General features: G+C 44.9%; 2 long non-coding RNA genes across 2 annotated transcripts; both read left to right on the plus strand.

The window, feature by feature from the left end:
• The first annotated feature begins 2,095 nt into the window (after positions 1-2,095).
• On the plus strand, positions 2,096-4,180 carry LOC140409652 (uncharacterized). The gene is made up of 3 exons (XR_011940456.1): positions 2,096-2,172; positions 3,186-3,325; positions 4,056-4,180. It is a non-coding gene; the product is annotated as an uncharacterized lncRNA (long non-coding RNA).
• A 6,005-nt stretch (positions 4,181-10,185) lies between these two features.
• On the plus strand, positions 10,186-12,250 carry LOC140409653 (uncharacterized). Its single transcript, XR_011940457.1, has 3 exons — positions 10,186-10,262; positions 11,276-11,415; positions 12,146-12,250. It is a non-coding gene; the product is annotated as an uncharacterized lncRNA (long non-coding RNA).
• The last annotated feature ends 10,781 nt before the right edge of the window (positions 12,251-23,031 follow it).

A 23,031-nucleotide genomic window follows, 5' to 3' on the forward strand; every position in this document is an offset into this window, starting at 1 on the left:
CTTCGCTTTATCCCTATTCTTCCAGATGATTATAAATGGGAATGAGACCAGCCAGGTTTTAGATCACCTGAATCCTAACACCTTATATAATGTTTCCCTTACTGCCATCTACCCAGACAACAAGGAAAGTGACGAAGTCATAGACTCCGAGCGTACATGTAAGTCTGTAGTACATAAAAATCTCCATGTGCCTTTTCTACTCCCTGACCAGTTATCTTCAAATATTGAAAAGAGGACAAAGTGACATGGAAAGCACATATCGTTATGTGCAGCAGATCATAATGTCCTTCAGGATGGGCCGTCGGATTAGTATGTTCCCCTGGGTTCTCTGCTTCTGCTGCAGCAAAGTGTATGAGGGAAAGCTGAGAGACTTGAGGCTGTTTTCGTTAGAGAGAAGAAGGTTAAGAGGTGACTTGATTGAGGCATACAAGATGATCAGAGGATAAGATAGAGTGGACAGTGAGAGCCTTTTTCTGAAATAAATTTAAAGTACCCATTTCATTTTTTCCAAATAAGGGGCAATTTAGAATATTCAATTCACCTACCTTGCACATCTTTGGGTTGTGGGGGCAAAACCCTCAAAACACGGTGAGAATGTGCAAACTCCACACGGAGAGTGACCAAGAGCCAAGCTCGAACCTGGGACCTCGGCGCCGTGAGACTGCAGTGCTACCACTGCGCCACCATGCTGCCCTTGTGAAAGCCTTTTTCTTCGGATGGTGATGGTAGCATGAGGGGACACAGCTTTAAATTGAGGAGAGATAGATATATGACAGATGTCAGAGGTCGGTTCTTTACTCAGAGAGTAGTAAGGGCGTGGAATTCCCTGCCTACAACAGTAATGGGCTCGCCAACATTAAGGGCATTGGATGAACATATGGATGATAAGGGACTGGTGCAGATGGGTTTTAGAGTGGCTTCATCGATTGGCGCAACACCGAGGGCCGAAGGGCCTGGACTGCGCTGTAATGATCTATGTTCTACGTTCTTAAGTGCCTCGGAGGATTTTACTGCATTAAAGGCACAATATAAATGCAAGTTATTGGCGAACAGTGCCAGTATCTCAAATCTTTGCTCATATGTCCTTCCTTCCCTCACCATTTCTACTCTGTCAGATTCTGTTACATTTCCGCTCCATGTGCACATTTATGGTCTCATTCTTCTCACACAGTGGTTGGCCCAGCACCATCAAACCTACACTTCTCGAACATCAGTGCGAACAGTTTGCAGATCCACTGGGAACATGGAACGCCGGCTGTGGACCTTTACAAACTCAGCTGGGTTCCATCTGGGGGAACGGACAAAAAAGAGGTGATGAAATCCATGCTTTCTGCTTGTGGGTAGCTCCAGCTGATTTTTAAATTTGCCTTGCAACATGCGAGTGTGAAGCAAAACCGCTGTCAGACAGATCTCTCTGTATGAAAATGTTCCTCCTTTCCAGCAAAGGTGTTTCATTGCATCCTTGTCATCCTTTCCACACTTGCTAATAAGTTGCATTCTCTGCTGGTCGTGGGGGCATGATCGCATTGAAAACGGGAGGTATTTTCCATTCCCAACAGGGACAGGCAAAGTGACGGGCAGGACTGGAACATTTGGAGATCGTCCAAAACTCAATTGGGTGGGATGAGCTCTTTAAACCATAACCTGCAAAAACATAAGCACATTCTTTCCGAATGGCATTACTGTACTACACCGTGATCAGAAAGCTGCTTTCCGCATGGACCATATGCTCAGTATTAAGATGTTGGGATCAGTTGACCCATTCAAGGAAGAGCATTGGCGCAATGACCAAAACAGTCCAAATTAGTTTATTCCTTCAATTTCATTTCCTGCAGAAATACTCCACATGACCACTAGGGAATGCCACTGGGAAAAGTGGCTGCAGCCAAGCGCTGTTCAAGGATTTTAAGGTCATTGTCGCCCCTGAGTGATATCAAATTCAAACAACCCCATTTAATTAAGGCAATCAGTTTTCAGAAAACAAATTGGTTTCATGCACTGAACCTATCTTGACCTTCGCTTTATGCCTATTCTTCCAGATGATTATAAATGGGAATGAGACCAGCCAGGTTTTAGATAACCTGAATCCTGACACCTTATATGATGTTTCCCTTACTGGCATATACTCAGACAAGACGGAAAGTGACGAAGTCTCAGCCTCCGAGCGTACATGTAAGTCTGTAGTATATAAAAATCTCCATTAGTCTTTTCTACCCCCTTACCAATTATCTTCAAATATTGAAAAGAGGACAAAGTGACATGGAAGCACATGCTGCATATTGTGATGTGCAGCAGATCATAATGTCCTTCAGGATGGGCTGTGGGATTATTATGTTCCCCTGGGTCCTCTGCTTCTGCTACAGCAAAGTGTATGAGGGAAGGCTGAAGGACTTGAGGCTGATTTCGTGAGAGAGAAGAAGGTTAAGAGGTGACTTAATTGAGGCATACAAAATGATCAGAGAATTAAATAGAGTGGACAGTGAGAGTCTTTTTTTTTCTCTAAATTTCAGCACCCAATTCATTTTTTCCTATTCAGGGGCAATTTAGCATGTTCAATTCACTTACCTTGCACATCTTTGGGCTGTCGGGGCGAAACCCACGCAACTATGGGGAGAATGTGCAAACTCCACACGGAGAGAGACCCAGAGCCAGGATCGAACCCGGGACCTCGGCGCCGTGAGACTGCAGTGTTATCACTGGGCCACCATGCTGCCCTTATGAGAACCTTTTTCTTCGGATGGTGATGGTAGCACGAGGGGCCACAGCTTTAAATTGTGGAGAGATAGATATATGACAGATGTCAGAGGTAGGTTCTTTACTCAGAGAGTAGTACGGGTGTGGAATTCCCTGCATGCAACAGCAGTGGACTCGCCAACATTAAGGGCATTGGATAAACATTTGGACGATAAGGGAACAGTGTAGATCGGCTTTAGAGTGGTTTCACAGGTCGGCGCAACACCGAGGGCCGAAGGGCCTGGACTGCGCTGTAATGTTCTATGTTCGTAAGTGCCTCGGGAGATTTTACTGCATTTAAGGCACTATATGAATGCATGTCATTGGCGAACAGTGTTAGTATCTGAAACCTTTGCTCAAATGGCCTCCCTTCCCTCACCATTTGTACCCTGTCAGATTCTGTTACCTTTCTGCTGCATGTGCACATTTATGGTCTCATTCTTCTCACACAGTAGTTCGCCCAGCACCATCAAACCTACGCTTCTCGAACATCAGTGCGAACAGTTTGCAGATCCACTGGGATCATGGATCGCCGGATGTGGACCTCTACAAACTCAGCTGGGTTCCATCTGGGGGAACGGACAAAAAAGAGGTGATGAAATCCATGCTTTCTGCTTCTGGGTAGTTCCTGCTGATTTTTAGATTTGCCTTGCAACATGCGAGTGTGAAGCAAAACCGCTGTTAGACAGATCTCTCTGTATGAAAATGTTCCTCCTTTCCAGCAAAGATGTTCATTGCATCCTTGTCATCCTTTCCACACTTGCTAATGAGTTGCATTCTCTGCTGGTCGTGGGGGCATGATCGCATTGAAAACGGGAGGTATTTTCTATTCCCAACAGGGACAGGCAAAGTGACGGGCAGGAATGGAAAATTTGGAGATCGGCCAAAACTCAATTGGCTGGGATGAGCTCTTTAAACCATAACCTGAAAAAACATAAGCACATTCTTTCCGAATGGCATTACTGTACCACACTGTGATCAGAAAGCTGCTTTCCGCATGGACCATATGCTCCTTAGTATTAAGATGTTGGGCTCAGTTGACCCACTCAAAGAAGATCATTGGCGCAATGACCAAGACAGTCCAAATTTGTTTATTCCTTCAATTTAATTTTCTGCAGAAATACTCCACATGACCACTAGGGAATGCCACTGGGAAAGGTGGCTGCAGCCAAGGGCTGGAAAAGGTTATTAAGGTCATTGTGGCCCCTGAGTGATATCAAATTCAAACACCCCCATTTAATTATGGCAATCAGTTTTCAGAAAACAAATTGGTTTCATGCACTGAACCTATCTTGACCTTCGCTTTATGCCTATTCTTCCAGATGATTATACATGGGAATGAGACCAGCCAGGTTTTAGATAACCTGAATCCTGACACCTTATATGATGTTTCCCTTACTGCCATCTACCCAGACAAGACGGAAAGTGACGAAGTCTCAGCCTCCGAGCGTACATGTAAGTCTGTAGAATATAAAAATCTCCATTAGTCTTTTCTACCCTCTTACCAATTATCTTCAAATATTGAAAAGAGGACAAAGTGACATGGAAAGCACATGCTGCATATTGTGATGTGCAGCAGATCATAATGTCCTTCAGGATGGGCTGTGGGATTAGTATGTTCCCCTGGGTTCTCAGCTTCTGCTGCAGTAAAGTGTATGAGGGAAAGCTGAGGGACTTGAGGATGTTTTCGTCAGAGAGAAGGAGGTTAAGAGGTGACTTAATTGAGGCAGACAAGATGATCAGAGGATTTGAAAGGGTGGACATTTAGAGCCTTTTTCTTTTTATAAATTTACAGCACCCAATTCATTTTTTCCAATTAAGGGGTAATTTAGCATGTTCAATTCACTTACCTTGCACATTTTGGGTTGTGGGGGTGAAACCCACGAAAACACGGGGAGAATGTGCAAACTCCAAACGGAGACTGACCCAGAATTTGGATCGAACCCAGGACCTCGGCTCCGTGAGACTGCTGTGTTATCACTGGGCCACCATGCTGCCCTTATGAGAACCTTTTTCTTTGGATGGTGATGGTAGCACGAGGGGCCACAGCTTTAAATTGAGGCGAGATAGATATATGACAGATGTCAGAGGGAGGTTCTTTACTCAGAGTGTAGTAAGGGTGTCAAATTCCCTGCCTGCAACAGTAGTGGACTCGCCAACATTAAGGGCATTGAATAAATATATGGACGATAAGGGAATAGTGTAGATCGGCTTTAGAGTGGTTTCACAAGTCGGCGCAACATCGAGGGCCGAAGGGCCTGGACTGCGCTGTAATGTTCAATGTTCTATGTTCTTAAGTGCCTCGGGAGATTTTCCGGCATTAAAGGCACTATATAAATGCAAGTTATTGGCGAACAGAGCTAGTATCTCAAATCTTTGCTCATATGGCCTCCCTTCCGTCACCATTTCTACTCTGTCAGATTCTGTTACATTTCTGCTCCATGTGCACATTTATGGTCTCATTCTTCTCACACAGTGGATCGCCCAGCACCATCAAACCTACGCTTCTCGAACATCAGTGCGGACCGTATGCAGGTCCACTGGGATCATGGATCGCCGGATGTGGCCCTCTACAAACTCAGCTGGGTTCCATCTGGGGGAACGGACAAAAAAGAGGTGATGAAATCCATGCTTTCTGCTTCTGGGTAGCTCCAGCTGATTTTTAAATTTGCCTTGCAACATGCGAGTGTGAAGCAAATCCGCAGTCAGACAGATCTCTCTGTATGAAAATGTTCCTCCTTTCCAGCTACGATGTTTCAATGCATCCTTGTCATCCTTTCCACACTTGCTAATGAGTTGCATTCTCTGCTGGTCGTGGGGGCATGATCGCATTGAAAACGGCAGGTATTTTTCATTCCCAACAGGGACAGGCAAAGTGACGGGCAGGAATGGAACATTTGGCGATCTGCCAAAACTCAATTGGGTGGGATGAGCTCTTTAAACCATAACCTGCAAAAACATAAGCACATTCTTTCCGAATGGCATTACTGTGCTACACCGTGATCAGAAAGCTGCTTTCCGCATGGACCATATGCTCCTTAGTATTAAGATGTTGGGCTCAGTTGACCCACTCAAAGAAGAGCATTGGCGCAATGACCAAAACAGTCCAAATTAGTTTATTCCTTCAATTTCATTTTCTGCAGAAATACTCCACATGACCACTAGGGAATGCCACTGGTAAAAGCGGCTGCAGCCAAGGTCTGGTAAAGGATTTTAAGGTCATTGTGGCCCCTGAGTGGTATCAAATTCAAACATCCCCATTTAATTAAGGCAATCAGTTTTCAGAAAACAAATTGGTTTCATGCACTGGACCTACCTTGACCTTTTCTTTATGCCTATTCGTCCAGGTGATTATAAATGGGAATGAGACCAGCCAGGTTTTAGATAACCTGAATCCTGACACCTTGTACAATGTTTCCCTTACTGCCATCTACCCAGACAAGATGGAAAGTGACGACGTCTCAGCCTCCGAGCGTACATGTAAGTCTTTAGTATAGAAAAATCACCATTAGTCTTTTCTTCTCCCTTACCAGTTATCTTCAATAATTGAAAAGAGGACAAAGTGACATGAAAAGCACATGCTGCATATTGTGATGTGCAGCAGAGCACAATGTCCTTCAGGATGAGCTGTGGGATTAGGATGTTCCCCTGGGTTCTCTGCTTCTGCTGCAGCAAAGTGTATGAGGGAAAGCTGAGGGACTTGAGGCAGTTTTCGTTAGAGAGAAGAAGGTTATTAGGTGTCTTAATTGAGGCGTACAAGATGATCAGAGGATTAGATAGAGTGGACAGTGAGAGTATTTTTCTTAAATAAATTTAAAGTACCCAATTCATTTTTTCCAATTAAGGGGTCATTTAGCATGTTCAATTCTCCTACCTTGCACGTCTTTAGGTTGTGGGGGTGAAACCCTCTCAACACGGTGAGAATGTGCAAACTCCACACGGAAAGTGATCCTGAGCCAGGCTTGAACCTGGGACTTTGGCGCCGTAAGACTGCAGTGCTACCACTGCGCCACCGTGCTGCCCTTGTGAGAACTTTTTTCTTAGGATGTTGATGGTAGCACGAGGGGACACAGCTTTAAATTGAGGTGAGATAGATGTATGACAGGTCTCCGAGGTAGGTTCTTTACCCAGAAAGTGGAATGGGCGTGGAATTCCTGCCTGCAACAGTAGTGGACACGCCAACATTAAGGGCATTGGATAGACAGATGGACGATAAGGGAATAGTGTAGATGGGCTTTAGAGTGGTTTCACAGGTCGGCACAACACCGAGGGCCGAAGGGCCTGGATTGCGCTGTAATGTTCTATGTTCTATGTTCTTAAGTGCCTCGGGAGATTTACAGCATTAAAGGCACTACATAAATGCAAGTTATTGGCGAACAGTGCTAGTATCTCAAATCTTTGCTCATATGGCCTCCCTCATATGGCCTCCCTTCCCTCACCATTTCTACTCTGTCAGATTCTGTTACATTTCTGCTCCATGTGCACATTTATGGTCTCATTCTTCTCACACAGTGGATCGCCCAGCACCATCAAACCTACGCTTCTCGAACATCAGTGCGGACCGTATGCAGGTCCACTGGGATCATGGATCGCCGGATGTGGCCCTCTACAAACTCAGCTGGGTTCCATCTGGGGGAACGGACAAAAAAGAGGTGATGAAATCCATGCTTTCTGCTTCTGGGTAGCTCCAGCTGATTTTTAAATTTGCCTTGCAACATGCGAGTGTGAAGCAAAACCGCTGTCAGACAGATCTCTCTGTATGAAAATGTTCCCCCTTTCCAGCAACGATGTTTCAATGCATGCTTGTCATCCTTTCCACACTTGCTAATGAGTTGCATTCTCTGCTGGTCGTGGGGGCATGATCGTATTCAAAACGGCAGATATTTTCCATTCCCAACAGGGACAGGCAAAGTGACGGGCAGGACTGGAACATTTGGCGATCTGCCAAAACTCAATTTGGTGGGATGAGCTCTTTAAACCATAACCTGCAAAAACATAAGCACATTCTTTCCGAATGGCATTACTGGACTACACCGTGATCAGAAAGCTGCTTTCCGCATGGACCATATGCTCCTTAGTATTAAGATGTTGGGCTCAGTTGACCCACTCAAAGAAGAGCATTGGCGCAATGACCAAAAGAGTCCAAATTAGTTTATTCCTTCAATTTCATTTTCTGCAGAAATACTCCACATGACCACTAGGGAATGCCACTGGGAAAGGTGGCTGCAGCCAAGGGCTGGTATAGTATTTAAGGTCATTGTGGCCCCTGAGTGACATCAAATTCAAACACCCCCATTTAATTAAGGGATTCAGTTTTCAGAAAACAAATTGGTTTCATGCACTGAACCTATCTTGACCTTCGCTTTATCCCTATTCTTCCAGATGATTATAAATGGGAATGAGACCAGCCAGGTTTTAGATCACCTGAATCCTAACACCTTATATAATGTTTCCCTTACTGCCATCTACCCAGACAACAAGGAAAGTGACGAAGTCATAGACTCCGAGCGTACATGTAAGTCTGTAGTACATAAAAATCTCCATGTGCCTTTTCTACTCCCTGACCAGTTATCTTCAAATATTGAAAAGAGGACAAAGTGACATGGAAAGCACATATCGTTATGTGCAGCAGATCATAATGTCCTTCAGGATGGGCCGTCGGATTAGTATGTTCCCCTGGGTTCTCTGCTTCTGCTGCAGCAAAGTGTATGAGGGAAAGCTGAGAGACTTGAGGCTGTTTTCGTTAGAGAGAAGAAGGTTAAGAGGTGACTTGATTGAGGCATACAAGATGATCAGAGGATAAGATAGAGTGGACAGTGAGAGCCTTTTTCTGAAATAAATTTAAAGTACCCATTTCATTTTTTCCAAATAAGGGGCAATTTAGAATATTCAATTCACCTACCTTGCACATCTTTGGGTTGTGGGGGCAAAACCCTCAAAACACGGTGAGAATGTGCAAACTCCACACGGAGAGTGACCAAGAGCCAAGCTCGAACCTGGGACCTCGGCGCCGTGAGACTGCAGTGCTACCACTGCGCCACCATGCTGCCCTTGTGAAAGCCTTTTTCTTCGGATGGTGATGGTAGCATGAGGGGACACAGCTTTAAATTGAGGAGCGATAGATATATGACAGATGTCAGAGGTCGGTTCTTTACTCAGAGAGTAGTAAGGGCGTGGAATTCCCTGCCTACAACAGTAATGGGCTCGCCAACATTAAGGGCATTGGATGAACATATGGATGATAAGGGACTGGTGCAGATGGGTTTTAGAGTGGCTTCATCGATTGGCGCAACACCGAGGGCCGAAGGGCCTGGACTGCGCTGTAATGATCTATGTTCTACGTTCTTAAGTGCCTCGGAGGATTTTACTGCATTAAAGGCACAATATAAATGCAAGTTATTGGCGAACAGTGCCAGTATCTCAAATCTTTGCTCATATGTCCTTCCTTCCCTCACCATTTCTACTCTGTCAGATTCTGTTACATTTCCGCTCCATGTGCACATTTATGGTCTCATTCTTCTCACACAGTGGTTGGCCCAGCACCATCAAACCTACACTTCTCGAACATCAGTGCGAACAGTTTGCAGATCCACTGGGAACATGGAACGCCGGCTGTGGACCTTTACAAACTCAGCTGGGTTCCATCTGGGGGAACGGACAAAAAAGAGGTGATGAAATCCATGCTTTCTGCTTGTGGGTAGCTCCAGCTGATTTTTAAATTTGCCTTGCAACATGCGAGTGTGAAGCAAAACCGCTGTCAGACAGATCTCTCTGTATGAAAATGTTCCTCCTTTCCAGCAAAGGTGTTTCATTGCATCCTTGTCATCCTTTCCACACTTGCTAATAAGTTGCATTCTCTGCTGGTCGTGGGGGCATGATCGCATTGAAAACGGGAGGTATTTTCCATTCCCAACAGGGACAGGCAAAGTGACGGGCAGGACTGGAACATTTGGAGATCGTCCAAAACTCAATTGGGTGGGATGAGCTCTTTAAACCATAACCTGCAAAAACATAAGCACATTCTTTCCGAATGGCATTACTGTACTACACCGTGATCAGAAAGCTGCTTTCCGCATGGACCATATGCTCAGTATTAAGATGTTGGGATCAGTTGACCCATTCAAGGAAGAGCATTGGCGCAATGACCAAAACAGTCCAAATTAGTTTATTCCTTCAATTTCATTTCCTGCAGAAATACTCCACATGACCACTAGGGAATGCCACTGGGAAAAGTGGCTGCAGCCAAGCGCTGTTCAAGGATTTTAAGGTCATTGTCGCCCCTGAGTGATATCAAATTCAAACAACCCCATTTAATTAAGGCAATCAGTTTTCAGAAAACAAATTGGTTTCATGCACTGAACCTATCTTGACCTTCGCTTTATGCCTATTCTTCCAGATGATTATAAATGGGAATGAGACCAGCCAGGTTTTAGATAACCTGAATCCTGACACCTTATATGATGTTTCCCTTACTGGCATATACTCAGACAAGACGGAAAGTGACGAAGTCTCAGCCTCCGAGCGTACATGTAAGTCTGTAGTATATAAAAATCTCCATTAGTCTTTTCTACCCCCTTACCAATTATCTTCAAATATTGAAAAGAGGACAAAGTGACATGGAAGCACATGCTGCATATTGTGATGTGCAGCAGATCATAATGTCCTTCAGGATGGGCTGTGGGATTATTATGTTCCCCTGGGTCCTCTGCTTCTGCTACAGCAAAGTGTATGAGGGAAGGCTGAAGGACTTGAGGCTGATTTCGTGAGAGAGAAGAAGGTTAAGAGGTGACTTAATTGAGGCATACAAAATGATCAGAGAATTAAATAGAGTGGACAGTGAGAGTCTTTTTTTTTCTCTAAATTTCAGCACCCAATTCATTTTTTCCTATTCAGGGGCAATTTAGCATGTTCAATTCACTTACCTTGCACATCTTTGGGCTGTCGGGGCGAAACCCACGCAACCATGGGGAGAATGTGCAAACTCCACACGGAGAGAGACCCAGAGCCAGGATCGAACCCGGGACCTCGGCGCCGTGAGACTGCAGTGTTATCACTGGGCCACCATGCTGCCCTTATGAGAACCTTTTTCTTCGGATGGTGATGGTAGCACGAGGGGCCACAGCTTTAAATTGTGGAGAGATAGATATATGACAGATGTCAGAGGTAGGTTCTTTACTCAGAGAGTAGTACGGGTGTGGAATTCCCTGCATGCAACAGCAGTGGACTCGCCAACATTAAGGGCATTGGATAAACATTTGGACGATAAGGGAACAGTGTAGATCGGCTTTAGAGTGGTTTCACAGGTCGGCGCAACACCGAGGGCCGAAGGGCCTGGACTGCGCTGTAATGTTCTATGTTCGTAAGTGCCTCGGGAGATTTTACTGCATTTAAGGCACTATATGAATGCATGTCATTGGCGAACAGTGTTAGTATCTGAAACCTTTGCTCAAATGGCCTCCCTTCCCTCACCATTTGTACCCTGTCAGATTCTGTTACCTTTCTGCTGCATGTGCACATTTATGGTCTCATTCTTCTCACACAGTAGTTCGCCCAGCACCATCAAACCTACGCTTCTCGAACATCAGTGCGAACAGTTTGCAGATCCACTGGGATCATGGATCGCCGGATGTGGACCTCTACAAACTCAGCTGGGTTCCATCTGGGGGAACGGACAAAAAAGAGGTGATGAAATCCATGCTTTCTGCTTCTGGGTAGTTCCTGCTGATTTTTAGATTTGCCTTGCAACATGCGAGTGTGAAGCAAAACCGCTGTTAGACAGATCTCTCTGTATGAAAATGTTCCTCCTTTCCAGCAAAGATGTTCATTGCATCCTTGTCATCCTTTCCACACTTGCTAATGAGTTGCATTCTCTGCTGGTCGTGGGGGCATGATCGCATTGAAAACGGGAGGTATTTTCTATTCCCAACAGGGACAGGCAAAGTGACGGGCAGGAATGGAAAATTTGGAGATCGGCCAAAACTCAATTGGCTGGGATGAGCTCTTTAAACCATAACCTGAAAAAACATACGCACATTCTTTCCGAATGGCATTACTGTACCACACTGTGATCAGAAAGCTGCTTTCCGCATGGACCATATGCTCCTTAGTATTAAGATGTTGGGCTCAGTTGACCCACTCAAAGAAGATCATTGGCGCAATGACCAAGACAGTCCAAATTTGTTTATTCCTTCAATTTAATTTTCTGCAGAAATACTCCACATGACCACTAGGGAATGCCACTGGGAAAGGTGGCTGCAGCCAAGGGCTGGAAAAGGTTATTAAGGTCATTGTGGCCCCTGAGTGATATCAAATTCAAACACCCCCATTTAATTATGGCAATCAGTTTTCAGAAAACAAATTGGTTTCATGCACTGAACCTATCTTGACCTTCGCTTTATGCCTATTCTTCCAGATGATTATACATGGGAATGAGACCAGCCAGGTTTTAGATAACCTGAATCCTGACACCTTGTACAATGTTACCCTTACTGCCATCTACCCAGACAAGACGGAAAGTGACGACGTCTCAGCCTCCGAGAGTACATGTAAGTCTGTAGAATATAAAAATCTCCATTAGTCTTTTCTACCCTCTTACCAATTATCTTCAAATATTGAAAAGAGGACAAAGTGACATGGAAAGCACATGCTGCATATTGTGATGTGCAGCAGATCATAATGTCCTTCAGGATGGGCTGTGGGATTAGTATGTTCCCCTGGGTTCTCAGCTTCTGCTGCAGTAAAGTGTATGAGGGAAAGCTGAGGGACTTGAGGATGTTTTCGTCAGAGAGAAGGAGGTTAAGAGGTGACTTAATTGAGGCAGACAAGATGATCAGAGGATTTGAAAGGGTGGACATTTAGAGCCTTTTTCTTTTTATAAATTTACAGCACCCAATTCATTTTTTCCAATTAAGGGGTAATTTAGCATGTTCAATTCACTTACCTTGCACATTTTGGGTTGTGGGGGTGAAACCCACGAAAACACGGGGAGAATGTGCAAACTCCAAACGGAGACTGACCCAGAATTTGGATCGAACCCAGGACCTCGGCGCCGTGAGACTGCTGTGTTATCACTGGGCCACCATGCTGCCCTTATGAGAACCTTTTTCTTTGGATGGTGATGGTAGCACGAGGGGCCACAGCTTTAAATTGAGGCGAGATAGATATATGACAGATGTCAGAGGGAGGTTCTTTACTCAGAGTGTAGTAAGGGTGTCAAATTCCCTGCCTGCAACAGTAGTGGACTCGCCAACATTAAGGGCATTGAATAAATATATGGACGATAAGGGAATAGTGTAGATCGGCTTTAGAGTGGTTTCACAAGTCGGCGCAACATCGAGGGCCGAAGGGCCTGGACTGCGCTGTAATGTTCAATGTTCTATGTTCTTAAGTGCCTCGGGAGATTTTCCGGCATTAAAGGCACTATATAAATGCAAGTTATTGGCGAACAGAGCTAGTATCTCAAATCTTTGCTCATATGGCCTCCCTTCCGTCACCATTTCTACTCTGTCAGATTCTGTTACATTTCTGCTCCATGTGCACATTTATGGTCTCATTCTTCTCACACAGTGGATCGCCCAGCACCATCAAACCTACGCTTCTCGAACATCAGTGCGGACCGTATGCAGGTCCACTGGGATCATGGATCGCCGGATGTGGCCCTCTACAAACTCAGCTGGGTTCCATCTGGGGGAACGGACAAAAAAGAGGTGATGAAATCCATGCTTTCTGCTTCTGGGTAGCTCCAGCTGATTTTTAATTTGCCTTGCAACATGCGAGTGTGAAGCAAAACCGCTGTCTGACAGATCTCTCTGTATGAAAATGTTCCTCCTTTCCAGCAACGATGTTTCAATGCATCCTTGTCATCCTTTCCACACTTGCGAATGAGTTGCATTCTCTGCTGGTCGTGGGGGCATGATCGCATTGAAAACGGCAGGTATTTTCCATTCCCAACAGGGACAGGCAAAGTGATGGGCAGGACTGGAACATTTGGCGATCTGCCAAAACTCAATTGGGTGGGATGAGCTCTTTAAACCATAACCTGCAAAAACATAAGCACATTCTTTCCGAATGGCATTACTGTACTACACCGTGATCAGAAAGCTGCTTTCCGCATGGACCATATGCTCCTTAGTATTAAGATGTTGGGCTCAGTTGACCCACTCAAAGAAGAGCATTGGCGCAATGACCAAAACAGTCCAAATTAGTTTATTCCTTCAATTTAATTTTCTGCAGAAATAATCCACATGGCCACTCGGGAATGCCACTGGTAAAAGAGGCTGCAGCCAAGGTCTGGTAAAGGATTTTAAGGTCATTGTGGCCACTGAGTGATATCAAATTCAAACACCCCCATTTAATTAAGGGAATCAGTTTTCAGAAAACAAATTGGTTTCATGCACTGAACCTACCTTGACCTTTGCTTTATGCCTATTCGTCCAGGTGATTATAAATGGGAATGAGACCAGCCAGGTTTTAGATAACCTGAATCCTGACACCTTGTACAATGTTTCCCTTACTGCCATCTACCCAGACAAGACGGAAAGTGACGACGTCTCAGCCTCCGAGAGTACATGTAAGTCTTTAGTATAGAAAAATCACCATTAGTCATTTCTTCTCCCTTACCAGTTATCATCAATTATTGAAAAGAGGACAAAGTGACATGAAAAGCACATGCTGCATATTGTGATGTGCAGCAGAGCACAATGTCCTTCAGGATGGGCTGTGGGATTAGTATGTTCCCCTGGGTTTCTGCTTCTGCTGCAGCAAAGTGTATGAGGGAAAGCTGAGGGACTTGAGGCTGTTTTTGTTCGAGAGAAGAAGGTTAAGAGGTGTTTTAATTGAGGCATACAAGATGATCAGAGGATTAGATAGAGTGGACAGTGAGAGCATTTTTCTTAAATAAATTTAAAGTACCCAATTCATTTTTTCCAATTAAGGGGTCATTTAGCATGTTCAATTCTCCTACCTTGCACGTCTTTAGGTTGTGGGGGTGAAACCCTCAAAACACGGGGAGAATGTGCAAACTCCACACAGAAAGTGATCCTGAGCCAGGCTCGAACCCGGGACTTCGGCGCCGTGAGACTGCAGTGCTACCACTGCGCCACCGTGCTGCCCTTGTGAGAACCTTTTTCTTAGGATGTTGATGGTAGCACGAGGGGACACAGCTTTAAATTGAGGAGAGATAGATGTATGACAGATCTCCGAGGTAGGTTCTTTACCCAGAAAGTGGAATGGGCGTGGAATTCCTGCCTGCAACAGTAGTGGACACGCCAACATTAAGGGCATTGGATAAACAGATGGACGATAAGGGACTTGTGTAGATGGGCTTTAGAGTGGTTTCACAGGTCGGCACAACACCGAGGGCCGAAGGGCCTGGATTGCGCTGTAATGTTCTATGTTCTATGTTCTTAAGTGCCTCGGGAGATTTTACAGCATTAAAGGCACTACATAAATGCAAGTTATTGGCGAACAGTGCTAGTATCTCAAATCTTTGCTCATATGGCCTCCCTCATATGGCCTCCCTTCCCTCACCATTTCTCCTCTGTCAGATTCTGTTACATTTCTGCTCCATGTGCACATTTATGGTCTCATTCTTCTCACACAGTGGATCGCCCAGCACCATCAAACCTACGCTTCTCGAACATCAGTGCGGACCGTATGCAGGTCCACTGGGATCATGGATCGCCGGATGTGGCCCTCTACAAACTCAGCTGGGTTCCATCTGGGGGAACGGACAAAAAAGAGGTGATGAAATCCATGCTTTCTGCTTCTGGGTAGCTCCAGCTGATTTTTAAATTTGCCTTGCAACATGCGTGTGTGAAGCAAAACCGCTGTCTGACAGATATCTCTGTATGAAAATGTTCCTCCTTTCTAGCAACGATGTTTCAATGCATCCTTGTCATCCTTTCCACACTTGCTAATGAGTTGCATTCTCTGCTGGTCGTGGGGGCATGATCGCATTGAAAACGGCAGGTATTTTCCATTCACAACAGGGACAGGCAAAGTGACGGGCAGGACTGGAACATTTGGCGATCTGCCAAAACTCAATTGGGTGGGATTAGCTCTTTAAACCATAACCTGCAAAAACATAAGCACATTCTTTCCGAATGGCATTACTGTACTACACCGTGATCAGAAAGCTGCTTTCCGCATGGACCATATGCTTCTTAATATTAAGATGTTGGGCTCAGTTGACCCACTCAAAGAACAGCATTGGCGCAATGACCAAAACAGTCCAAATTAGTTTATTCCTTCAATTTAATTTTCTGCAGAAATACTCCACATGACCACTAGGGAATGCCACTGGTAAAGGCGGTTGCAGCCAAGGGCTGGTAAAGGATTTAAGGTCATTGTGGCCCATGAGTGATATCAAATTCAAACACCACCATTTAATTAAGGGATTCAGTTTCAGAAAACAAATTGGTTTCATGCACTGAACCTATCTTGACCTTCGCTTTATCCCTATTCTTCCAGATGATTATAAATGGGAATGAGACCAGCCAGGTTTTAGATCACCTGAATCCTAACACCTTATATAATGTTTCCCTTACTGCCATCTACCCAGACAACAAGGAAAGTGACGAAGTCATAGACTCCGAGCGTACATGTAAGTCTGTAGTACATAAAAATCTCCATTCGTCTTTTCTACTCCCTGACCAGTTATCTTCAAATATTGAAAAGAGGACAAAGTGACATGGAAAGCACATATCGTTATGTGCAGCAGATCATAATGTCCTTCAGGATGGGCCGTCGGATTAGTATGTTCCCCTGGGTTCTCTGCTTCTGCTGCAGCAAAGTGTATGAGGGAAAGCTGAGAGACTTGAGGCTGTTTTCGTTAGAGAGAAGAAGGTTAAGAGGTGACTTAATTGAGGCATACAAGATGATCAGAGGATAAGATAGAGTGGACAGTGAGAGCCTTTTTCTGAAATAAATTTAAAGTACCCATTTCATTTTTTCCAAATAAGGGGCAATTTAGAATATTCAATTCACCTACCTTGCACATCTTTGAGTTGTGGGGGCAAAACCCTCAAAACACGGGGAGAATGTGCAAACTCCACACGGAGAGTGACCAAGAGCCAAGCTCGAACCTGGGACCTCGGCGCCGTGAGACTGCAGTGCTACCACTGCGCCACCATGCTGCCCTTGTGAAAGCCTTTTTCTTCGGATGGTGATGGTAGCATGAGGGGACACAGCTTTAAATTGAGGAGAGATAGATATATGACAGATGTCAGAGGTCGGTTCTTTACTCAGAGAGTAGTAAGGGCGTGGAATTCCCTGCCTACAACAGTAATGGGCTCGCCAACATTAAGGGCATTGGATGAACATATGGATGAAAAGGGACTGGTGTAGATGGGTTTTAGAGTGGCTTCATCGGTTGGCGCAACACCGAGGGCCGAAGGGCCTGGACTGCGCTGTAATGATCTATGTTCTACGTTCTTAAGTGCCTCGCAGGATTTTACTGCATTAAAGGCACAATATAAATGCAAGTTATTGGCGAACAGTGCCAGTATCTCAAATCTTTGCTCATATGGCCTTCCTTCCCTCACCATTTCTACTCTGTCAGATTCTGTTACATTTCCGCTCCATGTGCACATTTATGGTCTCATTCTTCTCACACAGTGGTTGGCCCAGCACCATCAAACCTACACTTCTCGAACATCAGTGCGAACAGTTTGCAGATCCACTGGGAACATGGAACGCCGGCTGTGGACCTCTACAAACTCAGCTGGGTTCCATCTGGGGGAACGGACAAAAAAGAGGTGATGAAATCCATGCTTTCTGCTTCTGGGTAGCTCCAGCTGATTTTTAAATTTGCCTTGCAACATGCGAGTGTGAAGCAAAACCGCTTTCAGACAGATCTCTCTGTATGAAAATGTTCCTCCTTTCCAGCAAAGATGTTTCATTGCATCCTTGTCATCCTTTCCACGCTTGCTAATGAGTTGCATTCTCTGCTGGTCGTGGGGGCATGATCGCATTGAAAACGGCAGGTATTTTCCATTCCCAACAGGGACAGGCAAAGTGACGGGCAGGACTGGAACATTTGGAGATCTGCCAAAACTCAATTGGGTGGGATGAGCTCTTTAAACCATAACCTGCAAAAACATAAGCACATTCTTTCCGAATGGCATTACTGTACTACACCGTGATCAGAAAGCTGCTTTCCGCATGGATCATATGCTCCTTAGTATTAAGATGTTGGGCTCAGTTGACCCACTCAAAGAAGAGCATTGGCGCAATGACCAAAACAGTCCAAATTAGTTTAGAACATAGAACATAGAACAATACAGCGCAGTACAGGCCCTTCGGCCCACGATGTTGCACCGAAACAAAAGCCATCTAACCTACACTATGCCATTATCATCCATATGTTTATCCAATAAACTTTTAAATGCCCTCAATGTTGGCGAGTTCACTACTGTAGCAGGTAGGGCATTCCACGGCCTCACTACTCTTTGCGTAAAGAACCTACCTCTGACCTCTGTCCTATATCTATTACCCCTCAGTTTAAAGTTATGTCCCCTCGTGCCAGCCAAATCCATCCGCGGGAGAAGGCTCTCACTGTCCACCCTATCCAACCCCCTGATCATTTTGTATGCCTCTATTAAGTCTCCTCTTAACCTTCTTCTCTCCAACGAAAACAACCTCAAGTCCGTTAGCCTTTCCTCATAAGATTTTCCCTCCATACCAGGCAACATCCTGGTAAATCTCCTCTGCACCCGCTCCAAAGCCTCCACGTCCTTCCTATAATGCGGTGACCAGAACTGTACGCAATTTATTCCTTCAATTTCATTTTCTGCAGAGATACTCCACATGACCACTAGGGAATGCCACTGGGAAAGGTGGCTGCAGCCAAGCGCTGTTAAAGGATTTTAAGGTCATTGTCGCCCCTGAGTGATATCAAATTCAAACAACCCCATTTAATTAAGACAATCAGTTTTCAGAAAACAAATTGGTTTCATGCACTGAACCTATCTTGACCTTCGCTTTATGCCTATTCTTCCAGATGATTATAAATGGGAATGAGACCAGCCAGGTTTTAGATAACCTGAATCCTGACACCTTATATAATGTTTCCCTGACTGGCATATACTCAGACAAGACGGAAAGTGACGAAGTCTCAGCCTCCGAGCGTACATGTAAGTCTGTAGTATATAAAAATCTCCATTAGTCTTTTCTACCCCCTTACCATTTATCTTCAAATATTGAAAAGAGGCCAAAGTGACATGGAAGCACATGCTGCATATTGTGATGTGCAGCAGATCATAATGTCCTTCAGGAAGGGCTGTGGGATTATTATGTTCCCCTGGGTCCTCTGCTTCTGCTACAGCAAAGTGTATGAGGGAAGGCTGAAGGACTTGAGGCTGATTTTGTGAGAGAGAAGAAGGTTAAGAGGTGACTTAATTGGGGCATACAAAATGATCAGAGAATTAGATAGAGTGGACAGTGAGAGTCTTTTTTTTTCTCTAAATTGCAGCACCCAATTCATTTTTTCCAATTCAGGGGCAATTTAGCATGTTCAATTCACTTACCTTGCACATCTTTGGGCTGTCGGGGCGAAACCCACGCAACCATGGGGGGAATGTGCAAACTCCACACGGAGAGAGACCCAGAGCCAGGATCGAACCCGTGACCTCGGCGCCGTGAGACTGCAGTGTTATCACTGGGCCACCATGCTGCCCTTATGAGAACCTTTTTCTTCGGATGGTGATGGTAGCATGAGGGGCCACAGCTTTAAATTGAGGCGAGATAGATATATGACAGATGTCAGAGGGAGGTTCTTTACTCAGAGTGTAGTAAGGGTGTCAAATTCCCTGCCTGCAACAGTAGTCGACTCGCCAACATTAAGGGCATTGAATAAATATATGGACGATAAGGGAATAGTGTAGATCGGCTTTAGAGTGGTTTCACAAGTCGGCGCAACATCGAGGGCCGAAGGGCCTGGACTGCGCTGTAATGTTCAATGTTCTATGTTCTTAAGTGCCTCGGGAGATTTTCCGGCATTAAAGGCACTATATAAATGCAAGTTATTGGCGAACAGAGCTAGTATCTCAAATCTTTGCTCATATGGCCTCCCTTCCGTCACCATTTCTACTCTGTCAGATTCTGTTACATTTCTGCTCCATGTGCACCTTTATGGTCTCATTCTTCTCACACAGTGGATCGCCCAGCACCATCAAACCTACGCTTCTCGAACATCAGTGCGGACCGTATGCAGGTCCACTGGGATCATGGATCGCCGGATGTGGCCCTCTACAAACTCAGCTGGGTTCCATCTGGGGGAACGGACAAAAAAGAGGTGATGAAATACATGCTTTCTGCTTCTGGGTAGCTCCAGCTGATTTTTAAATTTGCCTTGCAACATGCGTGTGTGAAGCAATACCTCTGTCTGACAGATATCTCTGTATGAAAATGTTCCTCCTTTCCAGCAACGATGTTTCAATGCATCCTTGTCATCCTTTCCACACTTGCGAATGAGTTGCATTCTCTGCTGGTCGTGGGGGCATGATCGCATTGAAAACGGCAGGTATTTTCCATTCCCAACAGGGACAGGCAAAGTGATGGGCAGGACTGGAACATTTGGCGATCTGCCAAAACTCAATTGGGTGGGATGAGCTCTTTAAACTATAACCTGCAAAAACATAAGCACATTCTTTCCGATTGGCATTACTGTACTACACCGTGATCAGAAAGCTGCTTTCCGCATGGACCATATGCTCCTTAGTATTAAGATGTTGGGCTCAGTTGACCCACTCAAAGAAGAGCATTGGCGCAATGACCAAAACAGTCCAAATTAGTTTATTCCTTCAATTTAATTTTCTGCAGAAATAATCCACATGGCCACTCGGGAATGCCACTGGTAAAGGCGGCTGCAGCCAAGGTCTGGTAAAGGATTTTAAGGTCATTGTGGCCACTGAGTGATATTAAATTCAAACACCCCCATTTAATTAAGGGAATCAGTTTTCAGAAAACAAATTGGTTTCATGCACTGAACCTACCTTGACCTTTGCTTTATGCCTATTCTACCAGGTGATTATAAATGGGAATGAGACCAGCCAGGTTTTAGATAACCTGAATCCTGACACTTTGTACAATGTTTCCCTTACTGCCATCTACCCAGACAAGACGGAAAGTGACGACGTCTCAGCCTCCGAGAGTACATGTAAGTCTTTAGTATAGAAAAATCACCATTCGTCATTCCTTCTCCCTTACCAGTTATCATCAATTATTGAAAAGAGGACAAAGTGACATGAAAAGCACATGCTGCATATTGTGATGTGCAGCAGAGCACAATGTCCTTCAGGATGGGCTATGGGATTAGTATGTTCCCCTGGGTTCTCTGCTTCTGCTGCAGCAAAGTGTATGAGGGAAAGCTGAGGGACTTGAGGCTGTTTTTGTTCGAGAGAAGAAGGTTAAGAGGTGTCTTAATTGAGGCGTACAAGATGATCAGAGGATTAGATAGAGTGGACAGTGAGAGCATTTTTCTTAAATAAATTTGAAGTGCCCAATTCATTTTTTCCAATTAAGGGGTCATTTAGCATGTTCAATTCTCCTACCTTGCACGTCTTTAGATTGTGGGGGTGAAACCCTCAAAACACGGTGAGAATGTGCAAACTCCACACAGAAAGTGATCCTGAGCCAGGCTCGAACCCGGGACTTCGGCGCCGTGAGACTGCAGTGCTACCACTGCGCCATCGTGCTGCCCTTGTGAGAACCTTTTTCTTAGGATGTTGATGGTAGCACGAGGGGACACAGCTTTAAATTGAGGAGAGATAGATGTATGACAGATCTCCGAGGGAGGTTCTTTACCCAGAAAGTGGAATGGGCGTGGAATTCCTGCCTGCAACAGTAGTGGACACGCCAACATTAAGGGCATTGGATAAACAGATGGACGATAAGGGACTAGTGTAGATGGGCTTTAGAGTGGTTTCACAGGTCGGCACAACACCGAGGGCCGAAGGGCCTGGATTGCGCTGTAATGTTCTATGTTCTATGTTCTTAAGTGCCTCGGGAGATTTTACAGCATTAAAGGCACTACATAAATGCAAGTTATTGGCGAACAGTGCTAGTATCTCAAATCTTTGCTCATTTGGCCTCCCTCATATGGCCTCCCTTCCCTCACCATTTCTACTCTGTCAGATTCTGTGACATTTCTGCTCCATGTGCACATTTATGGTCTCATTCTTCTCACACAGTGGATCGCCCAGCACCATCAAACCTACGCTTCTCGAACATCAGTGCGGACCGTATGCAGGTCCACTGGGATCATGGATCGCCGGATGTGGCCCTCTACAAACTCAGCTGGGTTCCATCTGGGGGAACGGACAAAAAAGAGGTGATGAAATGCATGCTTTCTGCTTCTGGGTAGCTCCAGCTGATTTTTAAATTTGCCTTGCAACATGCGTGTGTGAAGCAAAACCGCTGTCTGACAGATATCTCTGTATGAAAATGTTCCTCCTTTCCAGCAACGATGTTTCAATGCATCCTTGTCATCCTTTCCACACTTGCTAATGAGTTGCATTCTCTGCTGGTCGTGGGGGCATGATCGCATTGAAAACGGCAGGTATTTTCCATTCCCAACAGGGACAGGCAAAGTGACGGGCAGGACTGGAACATTTGGCGATCTGCCAAAACTCAATTGGGTGGGATGAGCTCTTTAAACCATAACCTGCAAAAACATAAGCACATTCTTTCCGAATGGGATTACTGTACTACACCGTGATCAGAAAGCTGCTTTCCGCATGGACCATATGCTTCTTAATATTAAGATGTTGGGCTCAGTTGACCCACTCAAAGAACAGCATTGGCGCAATGACCAAAACAGTCCAAATTAGTTTATTCCTTCAATTTAATTTTCTGCAGAAATACTCCACATGACCACTAGGGAATGCCACTGGGAAAGGTGGCTGCAGACAAGGGCTGGTAAAGGATTTAAGGTCATTGTGGCCCCTGAGTGGTATCAAATTCAAACACCACCATTTAATTAAGGGATTCAGTTTTCAGAAAACAAATTGGTTTCATGCACTGAACCTATCTTGACCTTCGCTTTATCCCTATTCTTCCAGATGATTATAAATGGGAATGAGACCAGCCAGGTTTTAGATCACCTGAATCCTAACACCTTATATAATGTTTCCCTTACTGCCATCTACCCAGACAACAAGGAAAGTGACGAAGTCATAGACTCCGAGCGTACATGTAAGTCTGTAGTACATAAAAATCTCCATGTGTCTTTTCTACTCCCTGACCAGTTATCTTCAAATATTGAAAAGAGGACAAAGTGACATGGAAAGCACATTTCGT

Source organism: Scyliorhinus torazame, chromosome 3, assembly GCF_047496885.1.
Source record: "Scyliorhinus torazame isolate Kashiwa2021f chromosome 3, sScyTor2.1, whole genome shotgun sequence".
In the NCBI taxonomy this organism is placed as follows: domain Eukaryota; kingdom Metazoa; phylum Chordata; class Chondrichthyes; order Carcharhiniformes; family Scyliorhinidae; genus Scyliorhinus; species Scyliorhinus torazame.